The 15128-nt window shown below is 38.9% G+C and overlaps 1 protein-coding gene across 4 annotated transcripts in view; it reads left to right on the top strand.

The window, feature by feature from the left end:
* Positions 1-14688, top strand: part of COG6 (component of oligomeric golgi complex 6) — a 299945-nt gene extending 285257 nt beyond the window's left edge. For 3 of the 4 annotated variants that reach the window (XR_010936889.1, XR_010936888.1, XR_010936895.1), the window contains one exon: positions 1032-1303. The gene's annotated coding sequence lies outside the window, so the exon portion shown is untranslated. Of the gene's footprint in view, positions 1-1031; positions 1304-13110 lie in introns of those variants that run through there. The other variant, XR_010936897.1, reaches the window with a different exon arrangement.
* Positions 14689-15128: the final 440 nt, after the last annotated feature.

Below are 15128 nucleotides of genomic sequence, written 5' to 3'. Positions count from 1 at the left end.
GCGCATCAGCAGGCTCCACATCTGCTAAAGGGCCTGTACGTGGATCCGAGACCCGCTTCAGGCGTCATACATCCTTTCCAAAAAGATCTTGCCTTTTTCTTTTCAGGAATGATTAGGAAAAGCTTGTGTGATAAGCTTGATCGCTTATCACAAGAAAGAAGGCATTGGCTGGCCCAGCTTAGTGGGAGGGAAGAGAAAAGGGAAAGTGATTTTGGAACCATGTGTAAGCGTGGACTGATCTCACGGAATCTGATCAGGGATAGGGTTCCATTAGACCTTCTCATGAGGGAAGCAAAACTCCAAAGAGAACTGGAGCTGGAGGTCCAAAGTTAGTGATATTTGAAAAGACCCGACTCTTCACTTTTAATAGTGTGATATTTACATGGTTCATGAAGACTCTTGGACATGCTTGGAGTTCCATGAATATGTAATGTTGTTTTGAATATTACTCCTATTCAAGTGGGTCCTTTTTAAACATCATACAAACACTGTCGTTTTCTCGGGGCTTGATGCTACTGGTTGACCATCGGTAGGACCTCTACCCTAAATTTCCTCTCCAGGAATAGTGACAAATGCATGTGAATCCTTTGTTCTCTTTTGTTTGACCCACTTATCACCAATGGCTTGTATTTGCAAGAACGAGTTGTGTACTCTTAAGTCAGACCTTATGAGGCGTATGACCTTGGACAAAGTCACTTAACTTTCCCAAATTTTGGCTTCCTCATTTGTAACGTAAGAGTAATTAATCATAGAGCCTACCTCAAAGATTTCTTCTACGTATCATGCAACATAATGCAATGTAAAGCATTTAACCCAGTTCTGGCACCAAGTAAGGATTTAATTTTTCTAAAGAAAGTAGCAACTAACATTTATTAAGTGCTTATTATTTGTCAGGCAAGGTTCTAATCACTTGATAGGTATTAACTCATTTAATACTATTATTACCTCATTTTACAGATGAGGGAGTTGAGCCACTTATTTGTCAGAAATTTAAAAGATCAATAAGTAATACTGCTTACTTCTTTTCCCAGGTTGGAAAAAAAAATTGAGAGAGAGACACACAGGAATAGGTCGATGAAGCTCTAAGTGTTACTTTTATTATTAATACAGTCAGTCAGAGGAAATGTCTTCAGATCTGCAGCCTTGCTAGTACTTTTTTTCCCAGAAGACAATTTACCCTCCCACCTATGGACATCACTGGACAATTGCTGGACTGCAGGTTATTTCCTGCAGAGAAGAGAGCAGATCACAAGGCTTCCTCTCAGCAGGAAGTGAGATCTGAATAAAGAGAAGGAAAAACCGAGTTGAGCATGTCTTGTTTCTTCCCTCAACTCCTCTGTCAGGTAATCCCTTCTCCTGTCAGGAGGAATAAATGAGAGGATCCAGCCATTAGGCTAAGAAAACTCCCACAACATTAAAAATGGAAGTTAGGGTCTAAGAGGCTCTCCAAATATCATCACCATCATCATGACTGTATTTATTAAGATTCAATTTCTTAAATAGATAGTAGACTCCTCAGAGTTTTTAAAATTTCTGTTTCTATCAATTTGGGCAAGTTGTGTCTTTCTAAGAGTTCATCTATTTCACATACATTTTCAACTTTGTTGGCATAAAGATGTTTCTATAACCTCATTATCTTTTTAATGTCTGTCAGATCATAGCAAAACTCCCTTATTTACTTCCTGATAAGAATAACTTATGCCCTCTCTTAGTTCTGCTTGATCAGTCTTGCTAGAGATTTATACATCTTCTTGGACTTTTTGAAATTTATTTTTAAGATATTAGCTTTGTTGAATCTAATGTATAGTGTATATTTGCCTTCCAATTCACTGATTTTTGCTCTTATCTTTATTATTTCCTTCCTTCTACTTTATTTGGCTTTAACAGATCTAGCTTTCTGGGCTGGATACTTAGGTCATTGAATTTTCAGCCTTTCTTTTCTAATCCATGCACTTAAAAGTATAAATGTCTCTCTAACAGTGGCTTCAGCAGCATACTACAAGGTTTGATATACAGTATTCTCATTATCATTAAGTTCCAAATATTTTCTAATTTCCATTTTCTAGTCCCATTTATCTCATTTCTTTCTTTCATCTATTTCTACCATAATTTCAGTGTAGTCAAAGAACATGAAGTCTCTGGATGATTTCAATTGTTTGAAGTTTTTCAAGAGAGATTTACAGCGTAGCATATTGTCTATTTTGATCAATATTTTCTTCAGAGATTGGGTCAAGTTTGCTAATCATGACGCACAGATCTACTGTGTTTTATTGACTTTTTGTTAAAATCTCCATTTCTTATTGTGGCTTTGTCTATTATTCCTTTTAATTCTGTTGATTTTTCCTTATATATATTGGGGCTATATTACTAGAAACATATAAATCTAGAATTATTATATTCTTGATGAATTGACTATTTTATCTTCATGAAATGTTTTTCTTTTTCTAGTAATGCTTTTTTCCCTCAAACTCTACTCTTTTGCTATAACTACACCAATTTTCTTTTGGTTAACATTTGTATGAATATAAATATGTATTTTTTCATTTTTTTATTTTTAGCTTTTCTAAATCCATATGTAGAAGCTGTATCTTGTGCCCCAGATATAGATATTCATAGGGATATAGATATGGGTAATATACAGACATAAACATAGATCAATATCTGCAACCTTATCTATGTCTACATTTATGTCATTATTATGTCGATAATATTATATTATAATTTATAAATATAAAAATCTATTTAACAAACTAGTGTCACAACATACATGATATTCTGTAACCTGGTTTTCCTACTTAATATATATTATAGAAGTCTCTACCTATGGATGCCATGTTATTTTTTCAATATTTTATCATGAAAAGTTTCAGCTGAATAACAAAGTTAAAAGAACTTTATAGAACACTTGTATGTCCATCACCTAGACTCTACCACCAACAATTTACCAGCATTTTACTAAATTTGCTTTCTCACTTGTCTGTCCATCTATTCATCCATTAATCCACACCTACATCTATATCATCTATATCTATACCTGGAAAGTATATATACACTGTAAAAACTTTTTTATCTCCAGGTAGAATTGAATTATAGAGTTAAGAGGTATAGAATTTTTATTTTTATATTTTAATTATGTCTGTATCATTTAGGTATTAGAAAGTAAGCAGGAATAACTTTTGAAAGAAAAAAATAAAGGAAGAGGTATTAAAAATAATAAAACAGATTCCCAGACCTGATCCTTAGATACTGTGTGTCAGTGGATCTGAAAACCAGCCTCTTTTCCACCAGCCAGTCCGGCCTCTCCCCATGTGTGTCCTGCAAGCATTTCTTGAGCATTTAGTAAGTGCCAGACATGGAAAGAAATCCATTCCTCGTGCTATTCCATTGACTGCTAACAACCACCACATGAATTAGGTACTATTATTAACTCCATTTGAAAAAGAAAAAAACAACAAGCACAGAAAAGGTCAATTTCCCTCCAAGTTGCACAGTGGTGGGTGGTGAATAGCAGAACAGGATTAGAGACCAGAGTCTGACTCATTTTTAAATGAATCAACTCAAAGAAGACACAGAGTGTCCACTATGAGCCAGACAAGGGAAGCGGCAGACACCACGTATACCAAAATGAACAAGATCTGGTCCCTGACCTGAAGAAGTCTTCAGTCTGTTGAGAACGACAGGGCATTTTGATACTGTCTGGCAAGGGCCCTGATGGGGTAATCACGGGGCATCTGGGGAGCACGTGTTAAGTGCACTTGACCCATTGGTGGGGGGGGTGGGGTGGGGGGTATTGTCTGGAAAGATCTTCTGGAAGAACTAATATCTAAAGCTGAGACCTGGAGATAAGGAGGCATTAAGTAGATCACAGTACTCTGCCGGATGCTTTAGGACATGGCATAAACCCAGGGCCAAGGGTGGGAAAAAGGCAGGGGTCCAGGGTCAAGAGAGATCCTGGCCCATTTTAGTTTTATGTCACAGCAGGAGTTGTATTTCTAAAACACAGATCTGATCGTGTCATTCTTGTATTAAGAGCCTCTAATGTTCCCTGCTCCCTACAGAGAAATACCCCAACTCCTTAGCAAACACGCAAGGCCCTTCATAACCGGCTCAGCTTACTTGCTCTATTTTTGCTCCTCCAGCCATGCTGAAATACCCAACTGCCTCCACCACATCCTAGCTCCTGCTTTTCCCTCTGCTGAGATACCCCTTCTCCCCTCTCTGCTCGGTGAATTTCTACCTATTTTTCAAAGTCCACTTAAAAGTCACTTCTCCCCTGGGCATCCAGATGAAATTAAATGTTTCTTCATTGTTCACATGGTATCTTTCTCCATGCCTTAATGCGTAAATTATTATATTATTATTTTTGTGGCTGTGTTTATCTTATCTAATGGAAGCTGAGCTCCTTGACAGCTATGCACTTCTCTCCTCCAGGCCTAGTGGGTTGGCAGAACCTCGGTAGGTCACCGACAAATACCTGTGTAATTGAATCGATTTGAACTCTAATTTCGCCAGTCGTTGATTCGATGTTTCTAACTTCACATTTTTCCTCTAAATTATAGTTAAAATTGTCAGTTTGTACGACCTCATTTTTAGTCCAAGAAGTCTGGCTCATTTAATTTCTTTATAAATAATGATTTATGAAAAGGTTAAGTGCGGTCAAGGTTAAGTTGCAAGCCTTGCTGCCGTGGAATAACCCCAGGAGAAACGATGAGAAGAGATTTGAAGGATAACAATTGAGCAGAAATCACATCTGCAGCTTTGATTCCTGGGCACTGGCACAGGAAGTGAAAGAACCCCCCTGAGGGTCCAGCTTTAGATTAAGAGATTATTCATGGCCAATCTGCCAACTGGAGTCTCAGGGAGTGGAGCCCAGGATTCTGTGCTTATTAACAATCCCCAATCCTTGCCCCCAAACATGCCCTCACTCAGTGCCTGCTCCCTCCCAGGTGATTCTTATGCAAAGTAAAGTTCCAGAACCACTGCTAATAATCTCCCCTGGCAATATAATTAGTCAAAATTTTTTCCCATTAAATTGCACTTTCCTGGGAGGTATAGTCCAAAGCACATATTGTTGAACAGCATGAAGGATTCCGTCCATGGTGTCTAGGTGAAATCACATAACTGACAAATATGTAGAAGTCCCACTAAACACTTTGACATGATGATAATTATAAAGAGTTTGAACTTCTAGTTGTTCCAATGTGAAAAACTGTAGTCAGGAGCCAGAGAATTTGAAAAGTGATTTTATGCTAATTAATTATGCGATTCCAGGCAGATCTTTTTGGAGATAGGACTATTTTAAAGTCGGGATCCTGCTTTTCCCAACATATCCTTTTCACAGGAACGTTAAACTTAGTAGTTAATAATAATCACCAGAAGTAATATGACACTAACTTTAAAAGCCTGTCTTCACAAGGAAAATGGCAAATGTCACCATGCTGCAATAATAATATGGTTATTATTATTCCAAATCCCATTATTATTGCAAACTCATAGACCATGAATTAAATTATGTTCACAAAATTGAATATTAGAGTGCAGAAAAATACAAATATTTAAGACACATACAACAGTTTTAATGTGCAGGCAGAGGGAGAGTGAGAGGAAAATGGTCTCCTTCTGGCATACATTTAATAATACTAGTGCGTGGCAAAGCATTCAGGTGGTTAGAGTTCAGTGAATATAATAATAATAATTAATTATAGCACCAGGTATTACTATCCACGTGCCCCAGCTGTGCTGGAGCTTTCTATACATTATCTCTGGTCTTCAAAATAACCCTCCAAAGAAAATATCATTCCAGTGTTTACATTTGAATACACTGTGTGTAGGCAATTGTCTAAGGTTTCACAACTAGTTAGTGACACTAGTTTCTGAACCCAGGACTGTCTAAGCTCAGAGTTCATACTCCTTTTCCTTTAGATGATAAACTGCACGAAAGCAGAGCATGTATCTGTTTTTATTCCCTGTTCAATTCCCAGAGCCTTGAACAGAATGTGGTATAAGGGGCTTCCCTGGTGGCGCAGTGGTTGAGAGTCCACCTGCCGATGCAGGGGACACGGGTTCCGTGACCCGGTCCGGGAAGATCCCACATGCCGTGGAGCAGCTGGGCCCGTGAGCCATGGCCGCTGCGCCTGCGCGTCTGGAGCCTGTGCTCCGCAACGGGAGAGGCCACAACAGTGAGAGGCCCGCGTACCGCAAAAAAAAAAAACAACTAGGTGCTCAATAAATAAAAGAATGATAGCATGCTACCCAGATCAAGAATTTCATCCTTGTCAATTTCCTGGAAACAATCCTTAATTCCACAGTTTATGATGTCCTAACCCAAAGAAAAATAACATTAATCATGATGATAGGCAAAAATATACTAATAAAAACTTTGGATTAATCCAAAAAAGGGCAAGCACAGGTCAAAAAAATAAATAAATAAACAGGACAAATAGAAAACAAATACTAAGACGGGAGACACAAGAGAAGAAAAGGACCTACAAAAACAAACCCAAAACAATTAAGAAAATGGTCATAGGAACATACATATCGATAATTACCTTAAACGTGAATGGATTAAATGCTCCAACCAAAAGACACAGTCTTGCTGAATGGATACAAAAACAAGACCCATATATATGCTGTCTACAAGAGACCCACTTCAGACCTAGGGACACATACAGACTGAAAGTGAGGAGATGGAAAAAGATATTCCATGCAAATGGAAATCAAAAGAAAGCTGGAGTAGCAATACTCATATCAGATAAAATAGACTTTAAAATAAAGAATGTTACAAGAGACAAGGAAGGACACTACATAATGATCAAGGGAAAATGATCAATCCAAAAAGAAGGTATAACAATTATAAATATATATACACCAACATAGGAGCACCTCAATACATAAGGCAATTGCTAACAGCTCTAAAAGAGGAAATTGACAGTAACACAATAATAGTAGGGGACTTTAACACCTCACTTACACCAATGGACAGATCATCCAAAATGAAAATAAATAAGGAAACAGAAGCTTTAAATGACACAACAGACCAGATAGATTTAATTGATATTTATAGGACATTCCATCCAAAAACAGCAGATTACACTTTCTTCTCAAGTGTGCACAGAACATTCTCCAGGATAGATCACAACTTGATTAAAAATCTTCCAAGAAACAAAAGTGCAGGACCAGATGGCTTCACAGGTGAATTCTATCAAACATTTAGAGAAGAGCTAACACCCATCCTTCTCAAACTCTTCCAAAAAATTGCAGAGGAAGGAACATTCCCAAACTCATTCTATGAGGCCACCATCATCCTGACACCAAACCCAGACAAAGATACTACAGAAAAAGAAAATTACAGACCAATCTCACTAATGAATATAGATTCAAAAATCCTCAACAAAATACTAGCAAACAGAATCCAACAACACATTAAAAGGATCATACACCATGATCAAGTGGGATTTATCCCAGGGATGCAAGGATTCTTCAATATAGGCAAATCAATCAATGTGATACACCATATTAACAAATTGAAGAATAAAAACCATATGATCATCTCAATAGATGTAGAAAAAGCTTTTGACAAAATCCAACACCATTTATGATAAAAGCTCTCCAGAAAGTGGGCATAGAGGGAACCTACCTAAACATAATAAAGGCCGTATATGACAAACCCACAGCAAACATTCTCAATGGTGAAAAACTGAAAGCATTTCCTCTAAGATCAGGAACAAGACAAGGATGTCCACTCTCACCACTATTATTCAACATAGTTTTGGAAGTCCTAGCCACGGCAATCAGAGAAGAAAAAGAAATAAAAGGAATACAAATTGGAAAAGAAAAACTAAAACTGTCACTGTTTGCAAATGACATGATACTATACATAGAGAATCCTAAATATGCCACCAGAAAACTACTAGAACTAATTAATGAATTTGGTAAAGTTGCAGGATACAAAAGTAATGCTCAGAAATCTCTTGCATTCCTATACAGTAATGATGAAAAATTTGAAGGCAAAATTAAGGAAACACTCCCATTTACCACTGCAACAAAAAGAATAAAATGCCTAGGAATAAACCTACCTAGGGAGACAAAAGACCTGTATGCAGAAAACTATAAGACACTGATGAAAGAAATTAACGATGATACCAACAGATGGAGAGATATACCATGTTCTTGGATTGGAAGAATCAATATTGTGAAAATGACTATACTACCCAAAGCAATCTACAGATTCAATGCAGTCCCTATCTATTTACCAATGGCATTTCTTACGGAACTAGAACAAAAAATCTTAAAATTTGTATAGAGACACAAAAGACCCCGAATAGCCAAAGCAGTCTTGAGGGGAAAAAACTGTGATTAAAAATCTTCCAACAAACAAAATAAGACTCCCTGACTTCAGACTATACTACAAAGCTACAGTAATCAAGACAATATGGTACTGGCACAAAAACAGAAACATAGATCAATGGAACAAGATAGAAAGCCCAGAGATAAACCCATGCACCTATGGTCAACTAATCTATGACAAAGGAGGCAAGGATATACAAAGGAGAAAAGACAGTCTCTTCAATAAGTGGTGCTGGGAAAACTGGACAGCTACATGTAAAAGAATAAAATTAGAACACTCCCTAACACCATACACAAAAATAAACTCAAAATGGGTTAGAGACCTAAATGTAAGACCAGACACTATAAAACTCTTAGAGGAAAACATAGGAAGAACACTCTTTGATATAAATCACAGCAAGATATTTTTTGATCCACCTCCTAGAGTAATGGAAATAAAAACAAAAATAAACAAATGGGACCTAATGAAACTTCAAAGCTTTTGCACAGCAAAGGAAACCATAAACAAGACGAAAAGACAACCCTCAGAATGGGAGAAAATATTTGCAAATCAATCAATGGACAAAGGATTAATCTCCAAAATATATAAACAGCTTATGCATCTCAATATTAAAGAAACAAACAACCCAATCCAAAAATGGGCAGCAGACCTAAATAGACATTTCTCCAAAGAAGACATACAGATGGCCAAGAAGCACATGAAAAGCTGCTCAACATCACTAATTATTATAGAAATGCAAATCAACACTACAATGTGGTATCACCTCACACCAGTTAGAATGGGCATCATCAGAAAATCTACAAACAACAAATCTGGAGAGGGTGTGGAGAAAAGGGAACCCTCTTGCACTGTTGGTGGGAATGTAAATTGATACAGCCAGTATGGAGGTTCCTTAACAAACTAAACATAGAATTACCGTATGATCCAGCAATCCCACTACTGGGCATATACGCAGAGAAAACCATAATTCAAAAAGACACATGCACCCCATGTTCATTGCAGCACTACTTACAATAGCCAGGTCATGGAAGCAACCTAAATGCCCATCGACAGATGAATGGATAAAGAAGTTATGATACATATATTCAATGGAATATTACTCAGCCATAAAAAGGAACGAAATTGGGTCATTTGTAGAGACGTGGATGGATCTAGAGACTGTCATACAGAGTGAAGTAAGTCAGAAGGAGAAAAACAAGTATCATATATTAACGCATGTAGGTGGAACCTAGAAAAATGGTACAGATGAACCAGTTTGCAGGGCAGAAGTCGAGACACAGCTGTAGAGATCAAACGTATGGACACCAAGGGGGGAAAGCTGCAGTGGGGTGGGGATGGTGGTGTGATGAATTGGGAGATTGGGATTGACATGTATACACTGATGTGTATAAAATTGATGACTAATAAGAACCTGCTGTATAAAAAAAATAAAATTAAATTTTAAAAAAAAAGAAAACAAATACTAAGATGGAAAATTTAAACTCAGGCTACCAGTGATTAAATTTAGTATTTAGTAAATGAACTACTCCAAGTAAAAAATAAAGATTGTTAGACTGGAATTTTAAAATTACATTCATACTGTTCACTTAGTTCTTGTAATTCTCTATTTATATCTGTTTTATGGGTGAAAGAAATGGAGACTTCAGGGAGTAAAGAAACTTGACAAAATGACATAGCTGATGAACAGTCAAGTCAGGATAAGAGCCCTAGTTGTCCAGCCCACAATCCTCACTTGTACTGGTTTAGTACTGCTCAGCAAAAAGAAGGTACTGTCGAGCTTGGCAAGAATGGTGTACGTGCAATTCCAGGGGCAGAGCCAGATTGTAGCAGGCGTGGTGAATGGTAAAGTTTAACCCCACCATAAAGAAGTGAAAGCTCTTTGGGACTAGATAGGATTTCTGGGCAGTGTTAAGGAAACAACTGACATCAGACACCACCAATCTGTAGTGCAATCAATATACAAAAAAGTATGATTTTCTCCAATAGCATCTGCCTATCCTGGTTAAAAGTAGAGAAAATGGATGGTTGATCTATTCTGGGTTTGCATTTTGCTGGAAAGTGGCAAAATACGAGATGGACAATAGAGACTAGGGTCTGGGGGAGAGGCTTCTGCCTTGGGGTCTGAGCTGCAGAGGCAGGCTGCATAGTCAGGGGGCGGGGTATCTAAAGAGGGCAAGGGCAGAGGTACAGGGGCTAGATGTCTGTATGAGGCTGAAGAGCAGGTATCCCAGGAGGAAGAGAGGGAGAGATCTAGAAGGATTGACCCCTGCTGTCAGAGACCAGAATGGGTATCCAGACAACGTCTTGTAAGACATTCTAGAGATAAATTAGAAACAACGGTTAAGTAGATTTATTTTGTATCATTAAATTTCAAGGAGAAAGCTAAAAGCTGGAGACTGCAACTCACTTCTTGTTGTTACCTGAACCACCATTTTCTTGAGTTTCTTAAAAATTCTGATCAAAGATCATTAAAAAATTCTAAATTCCTCCAGGTAACAGATTGCTTTCTCTGCATCACTCAATTTTTTTTTTTCTAAAACAGGGAGGAGGAAGATAGTTAAAATTAGCCACCTCTTTATAATGCATTTGCTGAAACTAATCGGTAATTATTTTTTAACAGAGGCAGTTGGTGTGTGAGTGGTGATAATATATTTAAAATATACACTTAGCATCATTAACGAGGTTGTCATTTCTATGTGGGATGGAGATGGTCAGAAGCTGTCGCCTTTATGGCAGAGAGTTGCTCTTTCAGTTCTGGGGTGGGATGTGGGATTAGAAAACTCTTAAGAAACGGCCCTGCAGTAATAATGCGTGTCATGATATGTATTTGAAGAGCAGTAATACGTACAGTTTTTCAAGAATTTCCATATAGCAAACGAATCATTTTTATCCTAAAGCTTGAGTATTTTAAACATCTATTAACATAAAAGCGTGGCTTCTTTACAGTAAAGTATTGACATGGATGGAAACTCCCTGATTCTCTGATAATAAATATATCTTCCCATCCTAATTCTTAAGCATTCTAATATTAGCCTTTGCCCTTCTAAATTCCCATATTTGGATTCAGAGTGAGACTTCCTTTTCGCTTCTCATTTAGTCAGCGTTGGCACCCAACTCCCCTCTGTCAGCTTGATATCCAGCTCCGGTCTGACCTAATTCTTCTGAGGCGATGAACTCGCTTACTCCCCATAGCTGGTCAAAAGGAATCAGGGAGGGGAACGAGGAGAGATACCAAGTCTTTCTTGTGTTGGGCTGCGTTAGGGCATCAGCCTAATGCATTTAGGTACTTTGATCACATTCCATGGACAGTATTTTTTGCTTTTGTTTTTGTTTTGCGGTACGCGGGCCTCTCACTGCTGTGGCCTCTCCCGTTGCGGAGCACAGGCTCCGGACGCGCAGGCTCAGCGGCCATGGCTCACGGGCCCAGCCGCTCCGCGGCATGTGGGATCTTCCCGGACCAGGGCACGAACCCGTGTCCCCTGCATCGGCAGGCGGACTCTCAACCACTGCGCCACCAGGGAAGCCCCCATGGACAGTATAAAGCACCTCCTTAGTCCCCACGGCCCCATGATTGAGTTTAACTTGACCTCACTTCCTTTTCCCTGGCAGAGTGGGGTTGAGAAGGGGGATTTTTTTTGCCACCTCAAGTGGGTCCTAATGCTTGTGTGTCACTTCCCAGTGCCCTTCCAAGCACTGGAACGTCTGGTGGTGCCCGTGAGTCCTGGTTGCTGCTGCAGACATTTCTGCTGCCCTGTCATCACCCCTTGACCATGTTGTGGCATGTTTATTACACAGAAAATTGTCCTTTGGGTTCCGTCTTCACTGGACACTACGCTTCTTCCCTCTGTTTGCTGATGAGATGTTTTCCAACTGACCACCTTCACCACAGCAGCATGGAGCCTTAGTTATAGCCAAAACTCATAGCAGCGTTGTAATTTCCATCTTGCAGCTCCGACTGAGGAAAACATAGTTTAGCATTGTTGTCTATAATTGATTTTATTTAGTTCTAGGACTCCATTCGCAATAATGGCCCCCAAAGTATAACTCTGCTCAGCTAGGGATTGTGAATTACCCACCTAAAGTCCATTCTCCCATTCTTTCTTACTAAAAGAACACCAGTTTTATCCCAGCTACCAAACATCCAACCACAGTTTATGCTTCCCAGATTCCCTTGCAGTAGGTATGGACCTGTAACTAGAGTCTGATAAGTAGGATGTACACTGGAGTGTTATGTGTGACTTCCAGAATAGCCCTTTCACGTAAGATAACTCAACCTGAGATGTACCCTTCCCCCCACCACTGCCCACCTCCCACCTCCCTTCCGCTTGCTGCCTAACCTGTAGGAGCTCGTGTATGACTTGCTTTCTGTATTGCTTCATTCTTACAGATTACTTTTAATTGTGGGTTTTTTTCCTTCATGTCTTGTTTCTTCAATAAGAATGCAGCAAAAGCAACTTAAAATCATGGACTGCTTTATTAAGCAATGTCGTGTGTGTGTGTGTGTGTGTGTGTGCGCGCACATGTGCGCATGTGCACATGCTTTGGGGGTATAAACATAATAGAAAAGACAATCCCCGACATGAAAAAATGTAAGATCAGGATAAGACTTACTTGGTAAGAATAATAACAGAACATATCGAAGGTATACATACAGGTACACTGATATATATCAACATGTAGATATAGATAGATTTTAACCTAGTGTCAAGATTGGTATGTTACACTGGATTTTAAATGATCACTTTCCTTCCCTTTACATTCAGAAATTCAGCTGCTCATGTGTTTAGAAGTGAGATGCTCAGAAAGGATGAGATGAATAGACATTTCTCCAAAGAAGACACACTGATGGCCAAGAAGCACATGAAAGGATGTTCAACATCACTAATTATTAGAGAAATGCAAATCAAAGCTACAATGAGGTATCACCTCACACCAGTTAGAGTGGGCATCCTCAGAAAATCTACGAACAACAAATGCTGGAGAGGGTGTGGAGAAAAGGGAACCCTCTTGCACTCTTGGTGGGAACGTAAATTGATACAGCCACTATGGAGAACAGCATGGAGGTTCCTTAAAAAACTAAAAATAGAACTACCATACAACCCAGCAATCCCACTCCTGGGCACATAGCCAGAGAAAACCATAATTCAAAAAGACACATGCACCCCAAAGTTCATTGCAGCACTATTTACAATAGCCAGGTCATGGAAGCAACCTAAATGCCCATCGACAGACGAATGGATAAAGCAGACGTGGTACATGTATACAATGGAATATTACTCAGCCATAAAAAGGAACGAAATTGGGTCATTTGTAGAGACATGGATGGGTCTAGAGACCGTCATACAGAGTGAAGTAAGTCAGAAAGAGAAAAACAAATATTGTATATTAATTATATTGCACATATATATAATATATATAATATATTGCATATATGTGGAACCTAGAAAAATTGTACAGATGAACCGGTTTGCAGGGCAGAAATAGTGGCACAGATGTAAAGAACAAACGTATGGACACCAAGCGGGGAAAGTGATGGGGGTGGTGGTGGTGGGATGAATTGGGAGATTGGGATTGACATGTATACACTGATATGTATAAAACAGATAACTAATAAGAACCTGCTGTATAAAAAATAAATAAAATAAAATTCCAAAATTCAAAAAAAATAGAGTAGCCCCCTCTCGCCACAACTAGAGAAAGCCCATGCACAGCAATGAAGACCCAATGCAGCCAAAAATTTAAAAAAAGAAAAAGGATGAGATGGAGGAAAGACCCTCACCCTTTTGAGCTGTAAAGAACTGTTGATGCTCTGCTCCCACTCTCTTTGTAAAGAGGTTCCTCATTAACCACATATGAGGATGCCAGGCCGACAGAAGACAGTTCCCTGTAGTCCGTGTCTGAGAAATTCATCTCCTTCCTATCAAGTACTACTGGGAAAGTTACTGAGATGACATCTTAATACATGAAGGAAATCATCTGCAGATTCATTACATGCAAATTTTTTCTTAACTCCAAGTGCCTTAAAAACACACACACCACACAGACACAGACACGAGCATAACTATCTTTGTATCATTTCTAGAATACACAAAAACCAAAGAAAGTCTCCGTGATATCATGAAGTATACTGACAAACGTCAATTTACCATAAAAATGCTAATCTTGAAAGTAGTTAATACAGTAATATTTCCTGGAATCTAACGGAAAATGTTTCAGAATCATAACACATAAAAAGAATGGTATTTATAATAAATATAATTTAATCTCACAAATAATGATAAAATCACAACTTTCCTTCTCAGTTGTTTGACCCATGGAATAAACTAGTGTTCTGCTGTAAATTGCATGGCATGTTGGTGATCACTCAGAATGGGCAGGTGATTGGAGAGTGGGACCCTTCAAAACGACCTTTTAAAGCTCATTAGCTGTATTGTAATACGCCGGCAGGTGTAGCAAAGACACCAGCTTCCTACCAAAGATTCAGGCTTCCCTCTGCCCAGCATAGTCGTTGTCAAGAAGCGGCTGCCCTTGTATCTGTGTGGTCCGAGCTGGCTCAGTTCTGGGCGTAGGCGTGTGGGTGGAGAGATGTGTGTCACTCAGGCCTGGCCCATGGAAACCTGCCTGTGATCTTCCAAGCACTCTTTCATCCTCCATCCTCTGGCTGGAAGTGAACAATGGAGACACCAGAAGAGAGGGGGAAAGATGTGTAGAAAGACCTGGGTTGCTGAACCACTGTGTGGAATGCTGTTTGCAAAGGATTCACCTTAAACTGATCTCGTGC

Source organism: Pseudorca crassidens, chromosome 18 (assembly GCF_039906515.1).
Source record: "Pseudorca crassidens isolate mPseCra1 chromosome 18, mPseCra1.hap1, whole genome shotgun sequence".
In the NCBI taxonomy this organism is placed as follows: Eukaryota; Metazoa; Chordata; class Mammalia; order Artiodactyla; family Delphinidae; genus Pseudorca; species Pseudorca crassidens.
This window is presented reverse-complemented; position numbering and strand designations above follow the sequence as displayed.